Source organism: Oryzias latipes, chromosome 15, assembly GCF_053564925.1.
Source record: "Oryzias latipes strain Hd-rR chromosome 15, Olatipes_Hd-rR_3.1".
In the NCBI taxonomy this organism is placed as follows: Eukaryota; Metazoa; Chordata; class Actinopteri; order Beloniformes; family Adrianichthyidae; genus Oryzias; species Oryzias latipes.
In genome coordinates this window covers 24,687,445-24,709,157 of record NC_136251.1, presented here as the reverse complement: position 1 = coordinate 24,709,157, position 21,713 = coordinate 24,687,445, and the positions used below count along the sequence as shown (strand labels likewise).

Below are 21,713 nucleotides of genomic sequence, written 5' to 3'. Positions count from 1 at the left end.
TGTCACAACTAATAGGACATCTTTAACAAAGCAGTAGCAGCACTCTGACATAATTTATTGACTTTTAAGTTTTTCCTGAACTTCAGACAGAGCCAGTGACATGCCAAGAAACATAAGCCCACAGCAATGAAAGTGAGAAAAGCTAAATCTCTGGAGACTCTGTGCATCTTGGGGTGTATAGGACTTTTTCATTTTCACGAGATGTTACCGTAATAATAGTGGTTCCCTATTAAAATCTGACATCGAACTTCCCCCCTTTTAACAAGACGTGTCATCTGTGGAGTTGAGGCAGAACAGCTAAGGAGTAACAACCTCTTTCTGGTCTTCTCAACTCTGAGAACTCTTCAGCTTTGACTAAAGTCAGTGTCAATCCACGGTGGACATGTTCTGTTTGTGGGTTGTTTTCCTGCATGTGTGCAGAAAGTTACGTATTTTCACGTTTAAACTATGTCCTTCAGAGATTTATTTCACGTGAGGACCCCCCCGCACACTCCCTCATTTATCCCTACGAAGGATGCTCTCCTCCCCCCCCCCCCCCCCCCCCCCCCCCCGCTCCATCCTCCCTCACGCAAGAATAGCTCACTTTGTGTCTGCTTTGGTTTTCCCTCCTCGGTGCCTTTCGCTCAGAGTTGAGCGGCTGACATATCAACAGAGAGCTCCGTCTTTGCCGCGACGCCACGGAGCGGAGGAGAAGCGGGAATCCGCGCCGGAGCGCAGCGCAGCGCCAGGTGAACGGAGCGGGCGCCGTTTACGCGCAGACTTTTAGCGGATTGTAACGAAACAGGTGCGTGGAAGGATTTTTGAGGACAGCAGTTGGCGGATGGTTGCTGGTGTCGTGGAGAGGAGTCTCTGCCTCTTCGAAAGGTGAGTGATGGACTCACAAACAGTGACTTTTATTCAATTGCTGACCTTGTTGAAAGTAGGTTATTTATTCCCCATGAAAACGGCTTCCAGAGTGCAGCAGCTGACTCCAATAACTCTTTGATTTCCATTTTGTTATTATTTATTGCGTGTCTTAGTTAAGTTGTCAGTGTAGGTTTCAACAATTTGCATGCAATTTACTTATTTATTTAATAGTTTGGCTGGCTGGGAACTGCTAAAAATTCATAAAATTACCTCAGTATTCAACATTTTAACCTCTTTTACTATTATGAAAGCAAATAAGTTTACTTTGGAGAACAGCTGGACTTTGCAAATGTGATTGAAATGCTGATCCTCTAAACATGAGTTGTTGTTTTCACTATAATGTTCAGAAACACACCACACGCAATGATGTTTTATCATGATTGAATCACTGGAGTTCTGATATGGTTTAAATGTGATGGGAAATGATGTCCTCATGATCTATATTTACCACGCCATAAATTGCTATGAAAATGATGGGCATCTGTCTATCCGCCATACCTGCTTTATGGGTTGTAGGCAGGAGCCTGTCCCAGCTGCCATGTGGCGAGACCCAGGATTCATCCTGAACAGGTTCCCTGGTTATCTCAATCTAATATGAGAAACATGCCAATTATAATGAAAAATGCATTTGGATGCATTCCGTGGGCTTCCTCCTGCTGGTGTCAATCAGTTTGGGAGTGAAGTTGGTCGGCCTCATCTGTGTGTCTGCTACAGGAGGGTTCCAGCTTAAGGTTTTTTTCAAAACCCTTCCCTGCCTGTCAAGCCGGACCGGCCCACTTATACAGTACCATCTTCTGCAAGATTCTATTAAGAATGTATCATATTGATCACACAATTTCATGTGATGGATTTATTGTACAGCTCTCATTTCACGCCTGAGACTTGAGCAGCTTTTTTTCTTGAAAAACTGCATTTTCTTCTTTACTGAAACTGTTCTGTTTTTCTTCATCTGAGCACCAATGGACCCGCTTTCCCTGTTTACATATGGTTATTGATTGCTAGTCAGCATGAGTGGTTGTCAGTCCTGTAAAGTGATCAATTCCCTTCATTCGGACTTTTATAACTGTACTTGAGTCTTCTGCAGCAGTAAGGTTGGCAGTTTGCAAATGAACAGAAAAGCACTACCAGTAAGAGCAACAGTTAACAAATATCATGAAAATTGTCCAGTGTTAGAAAAAGCATTTCTAAAGTAAATATTGAATTGTAACAATATAAAAAGCTTTCTCTTTAAAGCCCAATATACTTAAACAGAGGATAAACCATAGAAGAACATGAAATCTAAACAAAAATAATGTGTTGCACATTTATAAAACTGAGGATTTTTGGCTTTTAATTTAGCATCTTGTTTACCATTTTTTTTGTTTTATAGTTTTTCTTCTCATAGTTATTTTTTTTTTATCCTAAACATAAAACGTTCACTTTGAATGAACATAAAAAAATTATGGAAAGGATTTCCACATGGTTAGATTGCGTTACTTAAGCAAAAATGAATCATATTGGTCCTACTTAATGTATTTAGGTTGGGTCAACTTAATGTATTGAGGTTCAAACTAATACATTTAAGTTGATTCAATTTAAATAGAGCAGTTGCACCCAACTTTAAATTAATATTGTTCTTCTTCTTCCACTTTCGGCTTCTCCCATCAGGGGTCGCCACAGCGAACAAGTCGCATGGTAAACTTGGCAATGTTTTTACGCCGGATGCCCTTCCTGACGCAACCTTCTCAAACCGGGCTTGGAACCGGTAGAGGTAGAGAAGGGAACAGGGAGCAGCCTGGAGTCGAACCCTGGTTTCACGGATGGAAGGCGCCGCAAACCAGCACGAGCTAAACTGGCTCCCTTTAAATTAATATTGTTGCTCACTCTAAAAAGAAAAAAAGTTGATCCAACTTAATTGAATCACTTCAATTGGTCACACCTAAGTAAATGAAGTTTATTTAACTTAAATTTTTATTTTTTTCTTTAATTTTATTTATTCATCTGTAATTGATGCGTTGTTCCAAAGTTACAACCAATGAGTCTTTTAATTTTCACATCAAAGACATGAATTACCCAGCAAAGTCCCACATCACATGACAGGAGCTCAAATACCGTGAACTCTGTGATAAGTATTGGTACATTAACAATTTGCCACACAAGGGGGTTGGTGATCATCCTCTACCAAACTTTAACTCATGGTGCAAAAACAAATAAACATAACAGTTTAAATCACTAGTTAAAACAGAGTAAAACAGCTAAACTATAAAACCCATGGAAAAAAAACTCACACTTAGACCCCAATCTGCCCAGATAGACAAAGAAAATGGTATCCCACAATTCCTAATTTTATCCAATTTAATTTAATGGTATCATGTTGGATCAACATGATTGAAATTAGTAACTTTTAAAATGGATTATTTTTATGTACAATCAACATGATACATTCACGTAAGATTTACAAACATAAAATTTTCTGGTTGAAATGACAAGTTAACTTGACAAATTTCCTTTTTTTGAGTGTTAACATAAAACGTTCATGAAACTCCACTGGAAAACTTCATGCATTAAAGGACAGGAGACAGAAGGAAATTCCAAAGGATATGGAAAAAGAACAACTGTGCATTTAGCAAAAATTACATTAACCTCTCCTACAGCTACACAAACCAACCTTAACCACAAATGTACAATTTGTCCACTTATTAGCTGTGCAAAATACAAAAACTTATAGGCATATAAACCTGGAAAGCATAAAAAAATTCATCACTCCATCAAATAAAGTTGACATTAAGGCATTAAAAAGATTAGTTAGTTGTATCAGTTTTGCTGTTCATTGTAATTGCAAAAGTAATTTTACATTGGTCCTGTGTTAAACTGATTAACAGTTTAGGTGGTTAATACTAACTGGGTCGGCTTCAGCATCCTGGTGACCCTGAACAGGACTAAGCAGGTTTATGAGGATGAATGTAAATTTACACTATCTACCAAAGTCATCAAAACACTGTGGATTAAACCCAGAATTGAATCTTATAAAGATTTTTTCCAAATGCTTTTTCCTTTCTGTTACACTTGCTTCCATGCTTCTCTGCTTTAATTGGAAACAATTAGTTATCATTTGTGGGAGAGGATTAGACTCTCCCTTTCCTGAACCATCGGATGGTCCGATGTCTTCTCTGCTGAGTTAGCGTCTGACTTATTTTTCTTTTCAACTTGCTGAGCTTTCATGTTCTTTTCAGATAGTTTTCTCACAGTAAGAGATGCTTTCTTTAAAAAATGGGAATTTGTTACGAGTCGGTGATGGCCAGATGGCAGTCATGACTATTCTCCCTCTACTTCTCTGTAGAGAAAAAATCAGATTTTAACGTGAAAATGTTTTTTTTTTTTTACAAATATTGAACAGCTAAAGATTGAGCTCCACTCCAAATAGGACAAAATCATTCATGTGTATTGAAAAAAGTCATCTAAACAGGAGAAAATCTGAGCTGGGTCATCATTAGAATCTGTCAGTTTTAGACATGAGACACAAGTGGAGCGATTTTAGATTCAAATCAGACAGACTTGAAACAGCACAATTTGGTTTCCTTGGATTACTAAGAATGGTGGTTAAGTTAAAAAAAAAACGATTTTTATTATCATTATGTGCTTATTACAGTACATTTAGTTCCCCATTTTAAAATGCATGCTAGTCATGCCACTTAATTAGCATACTCATAATGTATGCAGTGTAGCTGTTCCCATGTCTTACACATCTAGAAGTAAACGAACTCATTCTGTACTTCTTTTCTGTCTCTGAGGATGAATCTTATTAACCAAATGGCATAATTTACCCAGGCCTAAAGGACTGAAACCAGAAGCAGCTCTTGTTTTGAATAAAAGAAAGTCCTGGTTTTCTTTTCTTATTCTAAAAAAAAGCATTTGAAAAAAAATTTGTAAAAAAAAAAAAAAAGACAATCGTGCAAGGAAAGACTGTAACCATGAAAATTTCTCTGACACCTCTGCTGTCTTCAAGATGACAAATTAATTTTCAAATTTTTGTCTGATAGGCACGTGATTGTTAGTTGACAGAGCATTGTGAGTAGGTGTGACTTTATGTGAATGTTCTCCTCAAGGAGTGCTCCATAGCAACAGGCAGCATATCATCTTCAAATATCATTTTTCTCTCACGCGGCGTGCTCTGACCTTTCCTCTCACAGTGGGCTGTCTCTGCAAAAGAATGTTATCTGCATCTGCGTTAATGTGTATATGTGGATACCATGTGTATCGGTGGGTGGGCAGTTTGACCTTTTTATAGCGCACAGTCATTAATAACTGCACAATAACTAATTTAATAACAACCCCAGTGGAAGTCTACATGATCGAGACATTAAGTGCTTCTCACTGCGGTGTCTGAGCCTTGTCAACCTTATTTCATTATAACTTTATTTATTATTCTAAGTCCCGCCAACAACTAAGTTTGGCATAATTATGTGTGTTGGTGATATCAATTCAGTTTGTGACAAAATAATTGTTAGTTTATTTTTTTTTATATATTGCAAGTATTTATCAGCAGGACAAGACACTCCTAATTCACATGTTGACATTTTCATCTTATGGTAATGTCATTGTTGGGCTAACAGCCCGTTGCATATTTGATATCCGAGCCCAGCAGGCAGAACTCTTTGGAAATCAATTTTCTTCTGCTTCATCACCACGCTGGAAACGTGGCCTTCTGCCAGATGAGATGGAATAAAGAGAAGAGAGCAGGATGTATGGGATCCTTTAGAAAATTGGGGGGGGGGGGGGGGGGGGGGGACAATGTTTCTCAAATGTAGAACAAGTTCTTCTCAGTTTAATTTGACAGCATAAGCGGTTTGTTTGCTTAGAGAAATTTCTATGACATTGAAAAATGGAATTCATGCAGAAGAGGCACCGATTTTCACTTTATGCAGGTATCAAATATAGACCGTGTGCTGCGAGATTTTTCCCCATTTAGATCATCTACATCTGCAAGTATGTATGATGTAAGCTCATGCATATCAAAAACATAGTTTGCGTTGCAAGTTGGGTTTTGTCTTTCGTTTACCTATGATGGGTATTGCCTATAAATGCCGTCTTTTGGACATGTCTTTGTGCGCATGGAGACAGTTCATCAAAACTTCAGATGCACGTATACAAGGCAAATGTTGAAAAAGAACAAACTCTGAGTTGTTAGTTTCCATCTTAGGTTTTCAACCTCCAATCTTCACATTTACCATCCATGTGAAGAGCCAAAGGAGGCAGGGCTGAAGTAAGCAGTCAGGGATGTCTTTTGCTAAATGTCATCACTTAAAATGCGTCTTCTTGCAAAAACAATCAATACCTCCAAAAAAATAAAGTCAAATCAAATAGTAAAAAAATACAACCTGCTCACCAGAGGCAAATCTTAAGTTAAAAAAATGCATTTGCATAAGTAAATAGAGCTGTTTTAGCAGATTTAACCAAAAGTTATACTTATTTATTTATCCAATGTCTTTTCAGCCCCAGTTTTCACGTCTCCAATCCTTTCAGAAAATTCCTGAATGTTTGGCTGAAGTATAATAGAGACACATAATAGTGGGTTAAAATATTGGAAAACTAATTTAACAATTGTGAACGCAACAAAGAAACAACTTGTATAAACCTTATTCTTTTCCTTTTGGCTATTCCCTTCAGCAAATCAGCTTGTCTGATTTGCATATTTGGTTTGGCAAAGATTTCACGATTAATGGTCCTCCAGACACAATCCTATGTATTTATCCAGGCTTGGGAGTGGCAGAAAGAGAACCCGACTTGGTCCCCCACTCATGGGCCACCTCGTGGCTACAAAATAATGTTTTAAAAAAAACTTAACAAAATAAAAACACTCTAAGTAACCTCTTAAGTCACTTCTATAAAACAATGTACCACATATTTGTAAAAACTTAGATATGTTTTTGCTAATTGCTGAGTTTGTGAAAATATTATGTCATTTATAAGGTTTATCATAAACATTTATATGACCTGAAAGGCTCTTTAAGAGTTGCCAAATGGAAACTGAATTACCATATTTGAATCTAAAAAAGCACACATCAAAATGCACAAGATGAGGGAACACCACCTAAATATGTGAGAATTGTTTCCCCTTTTTTCTATTTTAAGGGAGATTTTAGATCAAGTCATGTTTTAATGTGAGCAACTTTTTGTTTCTTCCAGTCAGACCAGGTTTTGGGTTTTGTTGTCCAAAACTTTTAATTTCAGATGCTTATTTAAAGGGTCATTTGTTTTTAGTTTTGTCATAAACTGGTTTTAGATTTGCAGCAGATGAGGAGAAGTTTGGGACTGGATGACGTTGTGGAGTAGAACGTTGGAGAATGGAAAGACAGAAAAAGGAGAAATCTTGGAGGGAAGACGTTGCTTAGTTGCTAGAAGACGTTCTGTTGGCCCACTGCAGTATAAATATTAATATATATAAAGTTTTGAGTCTCTACTCTATTTAAAAAGCTCAAGTTGGTACTTATAGCTCTGAAAGTTCTTTTTGAATATTCTGGCGTATATTTATCGTATATTTATAGTTTACAACTTCATACTATACATTTTAAATTAAACATTTGCTTTATAATTTTTTTTTTGTAAACATTTGTCACCAAATACTGTATACCTTGCACGAACCTTTTTAATTTGTTGCTGACTTAGTAAAAGCTTTACATTAGTAAAAGAAAAAAACAGTGATTTTAATGTGAACCAGACAATCAGCCCTAAGATTAGATGTTATTGTTGCTGGTTTTAGACCCCCCTTCAGCCTTCCCATTGATTATTACTGTTGTAAAGAATTCTACTAATTTGAAACAAACACAAAATGAAGATCAGTCCTCTGTTTACCTGATGCTGCTGAAAAAAACTTTTTTTAATCTGAAGTTCTGGTCATTGACATTTTTTTTTATTTAAGGTTTAAAGAACACCATAAGCTCCATTGATTGGACACAAAGTTTGTGTTAATCCGCATTCTATCTTATTTATTCCAATTAAAACAGGAATGGTTTTCAAAAAGAATCTTGGAAATCTCTGCCATGTACAGGTTACATGTTATATTAGTAACTCTTCTTCTTCTCTTCTTCTTTTTATTGGCAATATAAGCAGTAAATGTCCACTAATCAGAATTTGTCACTTTTTGTCATGAACAATAATAAAACACAATTTCTTACTAAGCTCAGCTATAAAATGACAGCACAATTTAAAGTTATAATAATTTTAAATTTTAGTTGTAAAAATAAAGCAAATTAAAAGTTTTGCAGAACAGCCTTAAGTCTAGAAATTAAAAGCCATATTTAACTCATGACAAATCAATTTAAATGTGTGCTCATGTGAAGATGCAACTCTGCTTTCTACAATATCCATTCAGCACTTGCCTAATTGTCAAACTGCCAGCATAGTTTTGTTTTTTGTGGGACACTAAAGCAGCTTCCTAATTAGCTGTTAGCAGTTCTTCTATCTCACTAATGCAGTATGAGGGAAAATTTGAAATATGAGGAAGAGAGGTTCTTAAAATAGATTATTTGGCTCTAATGACATCATTTATTTCTAATCATTACAGTTATGTTATAGATCTAAGTTACACCCACTGTTTGTCTTCCTTTAGGTTTTTTTCTAATATATCACTCCAGCCCACCAGCCTGTTCCTTGCTGTAGTTGGATGTTTGTTGGATGTTTTTTTTACATCTTAACCACTAATATTACGATGTGAAAGCTTAGGTGCAGCTCAGTAAAAAAATGGTTGATGTGCGTGTTGCTTTTGAGGGACCCCACATGGTCATGGATCATTTTCCTAAAGCTGTGTGCAGTCGTATTGATATTTCAACCATAATTATTGTCTTTTAATTTTGTATTTGTGACAGCTTGCGCATGGTGTCCTTTTACAATCTTGTTTCTCTTGTCGTTTGAAAAAGAGATTATAGGATGTATGCATTTGAAGTTTTCAAATCTGTACTTCGAATATACATTTAAAAGCAACACATGGATAAATAATAAGCACATTTTCACATATTTTTCTTCTCTTCATATTTTGTGCAAATTTATAATGGCTGCCTGGTGTTTGATAATCAGTCGAGTTAATGACTAGTTAGTAACTTGCAAAACTAAATTAGGAAAACACCGAAACATAATCAGGGTTTCTGTGTCAAAAGTAGAGAAAACTGCAAAAGAAACAAATTGCATGCATTTCATTTATTGAAATCCTGAAAACTGTGTCAGATAATCAGTTGTTCTGAAGACATTTTAGGTATATTGCATAGCGGTGCTATTTATTCATTTTTTTCATAGAAATCTATTGGAGCAGGATAAAAACACACATAAAAAAACAATTTAAAACTCACAATTAGAAAGAACAAGTTGGAGCTTTGAGGCTGTTTGTCTTTAGCAAGCCAGTCTTATTTATCTTGGGAATATCAAAGGCACTAAAACCCAATATTTGTTCCTTACAGAACAGTCTTTGTTTGATGTTCTCCATCACTGCAAAAAGTCCTGCTTTATGAAATTGGGTTGGTGGTTTTGTGAGACAAGAGTCTTCATGCTTCCAGATGCTGATGTAATCTTTTTTCAAGAAAACTTTTGGTCAGAAACACAACATTTATTCTCACTCTTTCAGTACCACTCCGATGCCTGATGGTAGGGGGACCAGTGTTAATAAGGACATGAAACTTTGGTAAAACAGCAGCTCAGGTGGTTGAGCAGGTCGTCCAATGATCGAAGGGTTCGATCCCCGCTCCCCCCAGTCAATGTTGGCAAGCAGAATTTTATTTTACTTCACATATTTGTTACTCATCTATAAAGAAAGGTTCAGGTTCATAATTTATATGCTCACATCTTCTGTTTTTTGTGGAATGATCCAATCTGGTTTTGACATCACTGCAGTATCTGTGTGGATACTATGCATAATATATCAGCTAATGTTTCTTCATTTTTTAGTTTGTAAACTGTGACCACAAAACCCAAATAAGTCGCGCAGAACAACGTTAGGCTAAAATTATCTTTGTGCAAAAACAATGGAATTACTGCAGTTACTAATGGAACAGAACGTCTACAGTAGCTTTTGCAGTTCAGCACAGCGTTCTCCATATGTTACAGTAGCATAACAGCAACCATTAAAACTTTTGGGCTGCCTTTTGTCTCCGGTCATTAACTTAGTTTGCCTTGGAGTCTGCCAATGAAAGACACAGGAAGGCGGAGATCTGCTTGGTTAAACTGGGAGAACTAACTTTGCCTGGGATAATAGTCTTCTTTCACCCTCTAATAAGTCCATATTGTAGCCCAAAGTGGTACATCTTTTATTAATACCATTAACAGCTAATGGCCCACAGAGTCAGATTATTTGGAACAAAACTACCAAGGAGCTCTCATGAATACATAGGTCTCATAAATGCAGAGAGGTTATACAACATAAATAAATGAGATAAATTTGGGGTGAAAGGTAACTGTGTTTTACAAGCTGCTTTGGCCTCTCTGCTAATTCCCTATTAAAGTGAGAGACGTGAGCGGCACTTAAGTGCTACTGAAGCATTTATCCATTCATGCCACACAGATCCATTGAGTGTGTCTGCCCTCAAAGCTAGCTTTTTGTCTGTCAGCGGCATCAACAAGCTAAAAGGAGAGCGAACAGAATGCCTCACTAGCCTGACTGACAGCATGAATTCACTGGATAAAAACAGTTTTCATATGTGCTGGCCAGTAACAAACACTCAAAGGTATGCGCTCACTTTGTTTGTTTGTCCTGCTGCCTGATTGCAGGTCGATGCAAAAAACTGACAGACTGGCTTTCAAGAAATCTTCTGTTTGAAAATGGAAAGAAGTGCAGAGGAATCCTTTTTATCCAGGAAAAAAAGAGATCACTATTGATTGCAATTTCAGAACAGCAGCAGAGTTTTTATCACTGTTTATTTTTGGCTTCCATTTCTTTGTTTCTTTGGCTTTAGGTACTTTTTACTTTTTTAACAAAAAGCTGTGAAATGTTCTTGTTTGTAGAATTTCATATGAATATATAAAGTGGATATTTGGCACCATCATGTGTCTTGTTACATAGAGAAGGAATGTGATATATTGTGATATAAAATGTGATGGAGTGGCCGTGATGTACACACTTGCCTGTGTGTAGAAGTGTCTTTGGGCAAGACACTGAATTCCACATTGCTCCTGGTGGTTATAGATTGACGCCAGCGTTTGGCAGCGAAGCTACCATCAGTGTGTGAATGTGTGTGCATAGGTGAATGGGACTGTGATTGTAAAATGCTTTGGGCCTTCTAAGAAGGAAGGAAAGAGCTTCACAAGTATACAACATTTACAATGTTACATTTTTTTTTCTGTCATTGATGGTGACATAAAGTCTCTGAGCTAAGGTAAACTAGGGTTGTGTTCAAATTACTTCACTACTCACTAGTAAGTGCATCATATAGTCCATTTGCCATTTGTTGCGTTGACATCATAATCTACAATCTACAATTCCAATATCCAGTGCCTTAGAAATCTCCCAAAGATCTCTGCAAAAAATCAGTGTCCGTCGATGAACTATTTTTATTTAAAAAAATGGTTTTTTATTTTCTTTTTATAAATTATCAAAGTTTTCATCTTCAGAACACTAGATTTACAAATAGTTTCTGTAAAATGTTCATATTTATTAGGTCGTTACTTTGAGAATCTGGGATGTTATTGTTGCTGTTTAAAGACCCACCTCAATGAAAATTGTATTTTTTATGTTTTTAACATTTTCTTGTGGCATTTTTCTGATGATGGAAGACATATAAAGAAGATTAAGCTTAAAATAGCATCTCTGAGTATTTCATTATTGAAATTATTGTGAATCAGAAGCAGTTGCATTTGGAAAATGCTTGTAGTGGGTGTGACAGGTAGGTGTGACATAAAAACTACAGAAAGCCACAAGCTCCTTGATCTGCTCCATTCTGATGCATCCACTTGTAAACAACCAAATCCATATACATAGTCTTTGTTTTCCTTGTCTGAGTTAGCATCTGGCTCAAAACTGTGCAGCTGTATAGCTTCATATTGCTGCACAGTTTTGTTACAGCGGTATTGTAAGGTTTGTGTGAGGGGCTCTGAACTAAGGCAAGAGTGAGTAAAGAGATAGATGATGGGGAAAGGGGTGGGCTTAGATAGGGAGTAGGGAGGGAATTCTCAAATAGCCATGGTCTGTGATCATTAGTGAAACTATCCGCTAATTATCAACAGAGATGTGTGGACACAGTTCTTGTCCAGTGTTCCTGTGATGAACATGGATCTCTTTTAGCCATGGCATAGAAAAAGATCTATTTCAGTAAATAATAACAAATAATAAAAGAATTAGCAGTTATTTTTTTGTGCATGTATAAATCTGTTCTTGGTGTAAGATCTCACTGACTTCTGTCTTGGCAAGTTTGTTGTCATGGCAATGACTGTCAAGCTCAAAGTTGCACATGTTTTAAAGGGAATGTAAGGTTACACATTTAAAGGAAACTACAGGTGCAAAAATTCTTACTCATTCATGTCAAAACATAAAGAAGTGAAAGCAGCGTTACAGCAGAAACTAAGTATGCCCAATTATTTTAATAACAAATTATAGTTTATTAAAAAAACTGACATGAATGCCGGGCCTGGGGGGTCGGCGCCTCCGGGGGTGGGGCCCTGGCCCCTTTGCTGGGGGGGGGGGGGGGACAGCTGTTTGACCACCGGGGGACAGTCTACCAGCTGTCCCCAACTTACCCCCTTCCTCATATAACCTCATATTAGGGTGAGGGGGTGGGGGGTCTAGCCTGCGATGCGCCTTGGGGGGGGGGGCCCCCTCCTATGGTTGCCGTATGGAGTGGGCCCCCCCTCTTTCGGTTTTATTTGCACCTTAGACATGTAGGGTCCTTGGTAGGGGGGGTGCTTGGACATCACTGCAAGCAAGCAGCAGATGTCCTCCTGGCACCCTACCCGCCAATTTTAACCGCACCTCAGACATTTAGGGCCCCTTGGTGGGGAGGGTGAGGGGACATCACTTTGAGTAATCAGGAGATGTCCCCTTAGTGCCCTACTCGCCAATTTTAACTGCACCCCCCTTAATACACACACCCCTCCCCCTTCAATATATACATTCCAACATAAACACACACACATGCACACACACACACTCTCAAACACACATACACGCACACACATTTTGCAAGGAAGGTGGGACCTGGGTCCATCTGTCCCCCACCCCCTCCCTGGTGGGGGGTGCGGGCCCCTTGGCGACGGCGGCCGTGTCCCTTGGGTGCCGGCTCCCTGGGCCCGGCGGTACTCTCTCCGCACGGTGGGGGGGGTTCATATTACACCTGAGCCGGGGGTGTTCGTGTCCCTGGGGGGTGGGTCCTGGTCCTTGCCCCTGAGCGCTGGGCCCCGCCAAACTTCCAACATGGCCAAGCCTGGTCGGGCCATATTTATAACACCCCTTGTGGGCCACCCTTTTTTCCCCGGGGTTCCCCCCTCCTGGGCGGGGGCGGCGGGCCCCTGCCTTGCTCCTCCCTGGACCAACCCTGGCCGGGGGGGTGGCTGCCTGGAGTGCGGAGCGGGTCTCCCTTGGGGGGTCCTGGCTCGTACCTGGGGTTGGGGCGGGGGGATGCCCGGAACTCCTGGGTGGTGGTGGGGTGCTCGTCTGGGGCCGTGGGCGTCCTTCTCCGGTGGGGCCCTGCGTTGGGCTCTTCCGGTGCGGCGGGGCGGCTGCTTTCCTGGCTGGGCTGGGGCGGCACTCTCTTTCCCTCCGCGCCTCCCTGCTCTCTGGCTCTGGGGGCCTCGCGGCGGTCCTGCTGGCCCTGGCCTGGGTGGCGGTCTTGGTCGCCCGGGGGGCGGTTGTTCCCTGCCTCTTCCCGTGTGGCGTTGGGGGAATTCCGGCTGCCGCTGCTGCTGCGGCGGGGGTCTGGGTGTGGGGGTAGCTGGGCGCTCCTCCTCCTTCTTTTCACATTCCACCATCCATTTTAGAAGAACATAAACACTCACTTGAGCACAGGTGTTAGCTCACCTTTGCACTAATAGTTTGCATGATTGAATGAATGAAAGATTTCACACTAGTTGGTTTAAAGGCATAGGTATGCGTTCGTGAACACTATCTGTTTTGTGTACATGTTGACATGTGAACATTTTTTGCAGCTAGCAGGTGTGTTGATAATATTTGAGTGTGTGTGAACAGGCCCCGCCCTTTTTGTACTACATTTGAACCGTACCGTAATGATAAACAACCAGTAAACCTGTCTGCTCTATGCTGCTTCATGGTCTTACCCCCCCCCCCTCTCACTATCACCCCCCCCCCCCCTCTGACATCCCTCCCTCTTCTTCCCTTCTTTCCTTTTCCGTCCGGTCCAACACCAAAGATTTTCAAACATGGTTGAAATGAATAAAGTTTGGCCTCAATTACAAAAGGGGTTTATTCAGTCATACCTTTGGTTTGTCTGAAGATTAATAACCCCTCTTGTTAAAGTAAAATATGTCCAACACAAGAGGCCCTCAGCTTTCATCTGCCTGCTTAGCTGTTGGACAGGACAAGTAAAAAAAAAGCAGAATACTAGAGAATGGTTTGCCAGAGCTGCAAGTATGGCGCTCCGCACATTTGGTCCATGGCCTCCTCTGTTGTAGAGAAAGGATGCCAAGCACACTGAGCTTGTCAGAGAGGGTGTCTTTTTATGATTGCACTCAGGCTGTAGTTCTGAATTTGATGACTTTTTATTTAAAATATTTGTTTAATATTTAAACAAGACTCAGAATCTGTTTAAAAGAGAAGTGCAGAATTACAGCTGAAGATGTGCTAAATGAGCAGAAAAACCAAAAACGGAGAAAAACATGTCCGATAGTCAGCCTGTGTGATTGCAGACACACTTTTTTAAAAGATCTGCAGTCAAGTGATGATTTTAACCTCTGTAAAGAAGAAAACAGTGTATTTTTTATCAAAAAAAGCACAACAAAGAAGAACAAATATCCACAATAATGATTCGCTTTGTCAAAATGAAAATATATTTCATGCTACATGCTCTGCAAGATAATCATTGATGTTTTTAACCTGACACATACTTGAATGGAAGTGAGCAGAGTGAGAGCGCCAGAGCTGAAAAGCAACAGTCGACAGGCGCGAATTGCATAGTATCAAAGAAATGTGATGTTTACACTGCTTTTTACTGCATTGTTGAAATGTGAAGAACTTTCAATTCTGTGCAACTAAAATAAAGTAATAAGTTTAGCTCAAATATGTTTTATCTTTTTGGAATAAATATAACTCTAAATAACTGAAAATAGTACCGTTTAATGTAGTACAATTACCGTACTAAAAATGAATAAGGAGACTAAAAGACTTGAATTTTGCCCTGGTGGTTTGATCAAATTCCAGAACTATTTAAAATCACATGTGAAAGGTTTATTTATTTATTTATTTATTTATTTATTTATTTCACAGAAGAACGACAACAATCCCTTCTTTTTTCTTTCTTTTCTTTATAATTTGGACAGTGTCAATGAGTGGGTTGTCATTTTGTCAGTTTTGTTGGAATTCTTCTCAACCAAGACTGATAAGTAATTTATTTGGACACAAGGTCTTACATTTGACATTTAAATAATATCTGCAATAAAAAGGTTTAATATCATGCATCCGTAAAGACCCTGTTCATAATTGCAGCTTTAGAAAGAAGAAGAAACAGGAGTAGTCAGGATCCAGGAGAGACTCTGGGCTGGCTGCAGGCAAACAGAGTCAGAGACAAAACAGGTTTAGGAAGTCAGCAGATCAGGTCTGGATATAACACTTGGTGATGTGTGGCATCCAGGAACTGTGCGCTGGGGTTGCTGGGAGATGTAGTGCATTCAGTACTTTGGAGTCGTTTCCCGCCGGTGACCAAAGGGGGAAACATAGAGCTCTGACTTCTGACAGTGATTAAAAAATCTTGCTGAGGGTTGTGCAAAAGTCTACGTTTAAAAAACAAACTAGTTTTAAAATAAAACCTATCACTCAGAGGCAGTGACGTGCGGTGAGGTTAATGGCTGGTGAGGCACTGACGTCATCAGTCAGATTTACAAACATATGAACCATACTGAGTAACTTATTCACCATTTGATTGACAACAGTTAACGTGTTTTGTTTAAAATATCATTTCAACGTGTTTTCTTTTCATATACAAACTGCAGCATAGAAAAAAGCACAAACGTTATTATCATCTTACCTTTACTTGTAAATAAAGTCCACACGCCGCTCCTTCTGAAGAAAATGACTTGCCGCTTGCTATCACTTCTTCTAGTATTTTTTAGCGTCATAATCTCAGGGCTCACCGGCGCCCCCTAACATGAGGCACGAGAACTACTGGCCTCACCCAGCGGCTTTTTCGCCGGCGTTTAGCGCTCAGCACAAGAAACACATCCTTCACATACAGTTTTTTATAAAAACAAACACTGTACATCATATACATCTGCTAAATTATGTAAACTCAGCTCATATAGTACAAGTGATTGAACCGACATACAGAGAGACAGCAGTACCGTCTGACTGCATAAGTATTGCGCAATCCAAGGTGAGGCTCAGCGGGCTGGTGCCTCATCGCACGTCACTTTTTAGTATCTGAACGGCAAATGCGGAAATTCAGCAATTTTGAAAAGAAAAAACACCCAAAAATGGGACATTTAAATGGAAAATGACTGCAAAGCACAAATTACTGATTAAATATAATAATTGAATTTATTTTTTCTCTTTTCTTCCCATAATGACAGGTGAGGCTGTGCCTCACCTGCCTCTCCTGACTGCACGTCACTGCTCAGAGGCCTGCAGTTAATCTCAGCTGTTTAAATTAGTAGCCAGAATTTGCCTTATTTACAAAGATGATTAGAAAAACATAAAGATTTTGTAAAAATTATAATCTTGTATAAATGTCTGTAAATAGTTTCATTTATCCCTAAAAACAGCTAAAAATAAAGATTGTTTGGCTGTTTAGATCAATTAAAAATAAATGGAACTTTAAAGTTAAAGACTTTTGAAGTCCAACTTTTATACAATGGGAATAGTTAAACCAAGCCATGAGAAGAAATCCTTATTTCTTAGTTCCTGGCTAAAATGCATGATGAGACACTAAAAATGAAGTTTTGTCAGGTCAACATTACACATTAACACTTCCTAATGTGCTTTTCCTTAACTGCTCAGTAATTTTACAGCTTTAATGGGCTAGAACCAGAAGGCTATTCTTTTCCACAAAATTAACATAATTAATTAAAGTGGTTAAATGAATGTGCAATCAATCTATATGGTAAAGGAATGTCATTTACAGTGACAGTATTAGCGTGAATGAGTGAAAACTGGATTTTATTTTTCAAAAAGTGGTTTGAAACTTAACAGATCTGGCTTTATGGGTCAAAGGAATCAGTGGGTTTTCTGCTTTCATTCTTTGAGTGTCTGAAACCTGTAATACCCGTGGACAATATCACTCCAGCAATGCAGCTATTGCTATTAGTGCTGGTTCCCCCACAATGCAAAACAAATAATACATTCAACTCCACTAAAATAAAATAAAAACAAGAGAAGAAATTAAACGATAAATAGTTTTTGCTGCATTAGCAGAACAAAAACTAAAAAGGAAACAAACTGTGGTAAATATATTCTGCACTACTGAAACCTTTATAGCTAGGTGTGGCTTAGGTTTATCTTAAGTCAGCTGAATTGTATATTTGTTTGAACTAAATTCCTGCTTTTCTGCTGCATCCAAGGAACCAAAAACAGTATATAAAATAACACTTTTATAACGAAATTAATGGCTGTGCCTTGTGGAAAAATATGCACTATAACTGGGTTCTAAGGGGTTACTTAGTGTTTGATGTAAACAGTTGGGTAAACTGGTGAAAATAATCTGTGTAGCTGAAATTGTGTGAATTATCTTTGCCTAGATGGTTAGATGTAAAGGAATGTGTGCTTATGAGTTACTGTATATTGCATTTAGTCGAAAGCTACTCCACCTCTAAGCAGACCCAGAAGGGCCACAGATTAGCCGCTCCAGACCACCCATTCTACTCAATTAGAGTGATCTCAACAGGAGCAGCATGGTGCATCCCAGAAGTATCCTGGAAGAAACCATCTGTGCTGCTTTGCTCAGCTGCAGAAACCTTTTAAAAACCTTAAGTACCTCAAGCTGGCAGGAAATTGACATAATGGGAAAGTGATTACCTTTAGGTTAAAAAACTTTAATAGACTTCTACCTTTTCTCCAGATTACTACTTCGACACAACTTTTGTACCCAATTGATCAGCTTTGCCTTTTGGATTTAAACTTTGGGCGTTGACACAAAAGAGGAAACATGTTTTATTTTTAATCAGATCTTCAGCTTGCAGCTTTTAGAGTACAATTGTACAGAAATATAACCTTACCAGTAGCGAAAGAGAATAAATGTTATGTAAGGCATCAAAGTGACCCTTCTAAGGTCATTCTTGTATAAGGCTTTTTGTCATTAACCCCACAACCTCGTACTTTTTATTCTCACCAGAGGCTCATTAGACAGGACATTGGCTGTCAGGCTGGGGTTAATATTTCCTTTTCAGTTCGAGACCTAAATCTGTATAAGAGTGTATTAAAACTGAAATAGAAGAATCATAAAATGTGAGCATTGAAAATGTAAAAGGGAATCTAGTTATGTTGTCCAGCTCTCTAATAGAGCTAAGATTAAATGAATGGACAAGTCATTTAGATATGTTTTTATATATATTTTTTAATCGTTTTTCTGTTTTCCTGTTTTTTATTAGGTGAAGCATATTTTTATCACTGCAGACTTTACTTTTTATGCATTTTGACATTTTGCTTTAAAATAATAAAAGAACAACAAATATATGTGCAATTACAATATATTAAAGTTACAGAACGCTACTTGGTTTCCGTTGATATTAATGTTAATATGAAGTATTTTTTCTATGGAATAAAACAAAATAAAAACAGCTTTTTGGTTGAATTTTTCAGAAAACAATAATAACCCTCGTCTGATTCATTAACAGATTTACGAATGGACAGCCTCGAGGCTCGACATTTAAGGAACATATTTTATATATGGCACAGTGGAAATTTGGTCTCAAAGGGAATCCCCTTTAAGGTTCATTCCATCTTCAGATGCCTGCAGGCTTTCATAAAGACTCAACTGTTTTTTGTCATTTGCATTTAAAAGAAGGACTTGGCCTTTTAGGATCATGCATAACAATCCCTAAATCATTGTGTTTAAACAATAAATTTATGCAGCATGTATTTTTGCAGGTTGTGTCACTTTCAGTCATACTTCATACCCACCTCGGCTGCTGCCCACATCCACTCCTACTGAAAGCATTATTGTTTTGCCTTCCCTCCGTCTTATTACTCCTTATTAGGACACATACAAACAAAAACCAGCTAAGGGTTTTAAATAAAGCTGGACTTAGAGTAGAAGAACATCAGTGTGCAGTCAGAAAACTATTCTATCTACTTTTGCTCTTTCTATTAAGCCAATCAAACCTTTTTTCATGGGTGTCATGATTTTGTCAGATCATATGCTGTTGATTAGTTGGGAGATGGACACACTAGCATTTGCATTAAAGATAGTGATTAAATATTGATGGTAAATCTGACAAATGGTACCATTTTACCATGTTTCTAGAAAAAAAAGTATGTTTTTTTCTAGTTTTTTTTTCTATTCATTTTCTTTTTTTTTAAAAACTCGCATCGAATCAGCAAATTTTTCTCAAAGACATTTGAGGAGCCAATGGGTTCTTATTCATGCATGACGCCCTGCTACAACCCACATCAAGGACATGCTGAAATCTGTCTGGTTTTCTTCTGGATTTAATCTTTAATGTGAGTGAACGGATCCCGCTGCTTCATAGTAGATGTGTTGTACGGTTAACCAAAAAAGAAAAAGAGCCTACCCAAGCCTTTCTCCCTTTTCTCTCCTATAAGTTAGGAAGAGTCTATTTATAATTGTATCACTTGTTTTCCCTGTAGAGCTCTGTGTGACCATTATCTGTATTTACAAAAACCCACTTGTTTAAATGGGAAATATAAGATATTGGGACTGCATGGTAGGTAGTGGTTTGCACTCTCAGCTCACTGGGAGAAAGCCCTGGTTTGAATCCCGGCTGCGAGGTTTCTGCGTGCAGTTTGCATGCTCTCCTCATGCATGCATGTTTTTTTTTTCTGGACACTCAAGCTTTTTCCATCAGTGCAAAAACATACTTTAGATGTTCAGTTGTCCTTAGATGTGCATGTGAGATTGTTGTGTCACCCTGCAAAAGACTGGCATCCCTGTCCGGCGTGTGCCCCGCCTTCGCCCGACAATTGGCTCCAGCGGTCCTGTGACCCCGAAAGGCATTCAACTGGTTCAGAAAACAGATAATTACATAGGTCTATGGATAATAGATTTTGCTGTATCTAATTTTATTTTGAAAAAAATATCATTACAAATTTCTAAGTGACATTAAATTACATTTTTTTCTGTTTAGAATGTTGTTCACTTACAAACCAATAAACTGTTTGCTCACAGAAATAATGATTATCATATTTTTTGTGATTTCTAGATGTACTAAAGACTAAAACAAGTGGTATATAATAAAAATAATAAACAGCTTCTTGACTGAGAGAATTCTGTATAAAAGTTGCCCATTGTTAGGGTTGTTGTTAGGCATGAAGACAAACCTACATCAGATTTTGATAACTCATGAAACCCTTCATAACAAGAAATTATAAATCATCATATACTTTACAAATATTCAAATCTTATTCATGATCCTTCTTCCTCCTCAGTCTTTGTGTTTTTCTTTCCTCTTTCATGTTTATCTGCCTCTCCATCATTTGCTCCGTTGGCCATGCTATTCCATTAATCTCACCAACAGATTGCTTCTATTAATTACTCTGCATCTCCCATCTTGCATGTAATAATCTGAGGTAATTGAAATATTAGGAAGATATGGATATTTCTATCATTGCGCTCAGTTTTAATTAGTAGGAAGATTTAAAGATAGGTTCTCTTTCGCCTGGCTGGCCTCCGCAGTCTTTTTTGCCACAAATTTTTCTCGACATGCTGTTGATTTTCAGACAACTTTAATGTGGTGGTTTTCATAATGCATCTGTCTTACTGTGTCTTATGCGGTACCTTACATCGTTAAGGTAATAACACTCCCGGATCTCTACACCAAACAATTTTATATCTTTATTTTAAATATATGCATGCAGGATACACTGAGAATATATGAAGAGAATTCTGTTTTCTTGGAAATGTGGATTTTTTTTTAAATTCTAATCTTTATATTTCTGCATGTGTTTGTGAGTTTCTTTAGACAGAATAGGAAGCGGCTTTACAGCCTTTCAGTAGTTAATGGAAATATCCGGTGTGAACTATACCAACAACATGATCAGACAGTTGTAATTATCCCTGCTGCGATGTGGTGCATGAACAGACAAATGCATTGGCTTAATGTGAGGACTGAAAAAGAAAAGGAGATCTTATCCCAGCTTGTCCTTGCTGACACATCAAGTCATTTAATTTTGTCTGATCACATAGAACTGTGATTCTTACTATAACACAGCAGTCAAAAGGGTTAATTCATTCAAAGTTAAAGCTGACCTCTGCAGTATTTAGACATTGGGCTATGAAAATCCTCGTCCTTGCAGTCGGCCCTGCCACTGCCTCACTGAATGGATCTAATGCTGTTTGATGGTTGATGTTCCTGAACATTCCTTGAAGATCAGCCACACTTACCACGGCAAAGTCACCGGACTGCCTACAGCCAACACATAATGAAAAGAATAGAAAATTGAATACAAGACCCTAGAGGTCATCATTAAACCATTTTCTATCACAGTAACTGCGATAAAAGCAAAAGCAAATATT

General features: G+C 38.3%; 1 protein-coding gene across 3 annotated transcripts in view; it reads left to right on the top strand.

The window, feature by feature from the left end:
- The first annotated feature begins 279 nt into the window (after window positions 1-279).
- zgc:171482 (zinc finger protein) overlaps window positions 280-21,713 on the top strand; it is a 64,656-nt gene continuing 43,222 nt past the window's right edge. The window contains exon 1 of one of the 3 annotated variants that reach the window (XM_023963348.2): window positions 280-864. The gene's annotated coding sequence lies outside the window, so the exon portion shown is untranslated. The remainder of the gene's footprint in view (window positions 865-21,713) is intronic. The other 2 variants (XM_023963349.2, XM_023963350.2) reach the window with 2 other exon arrangements.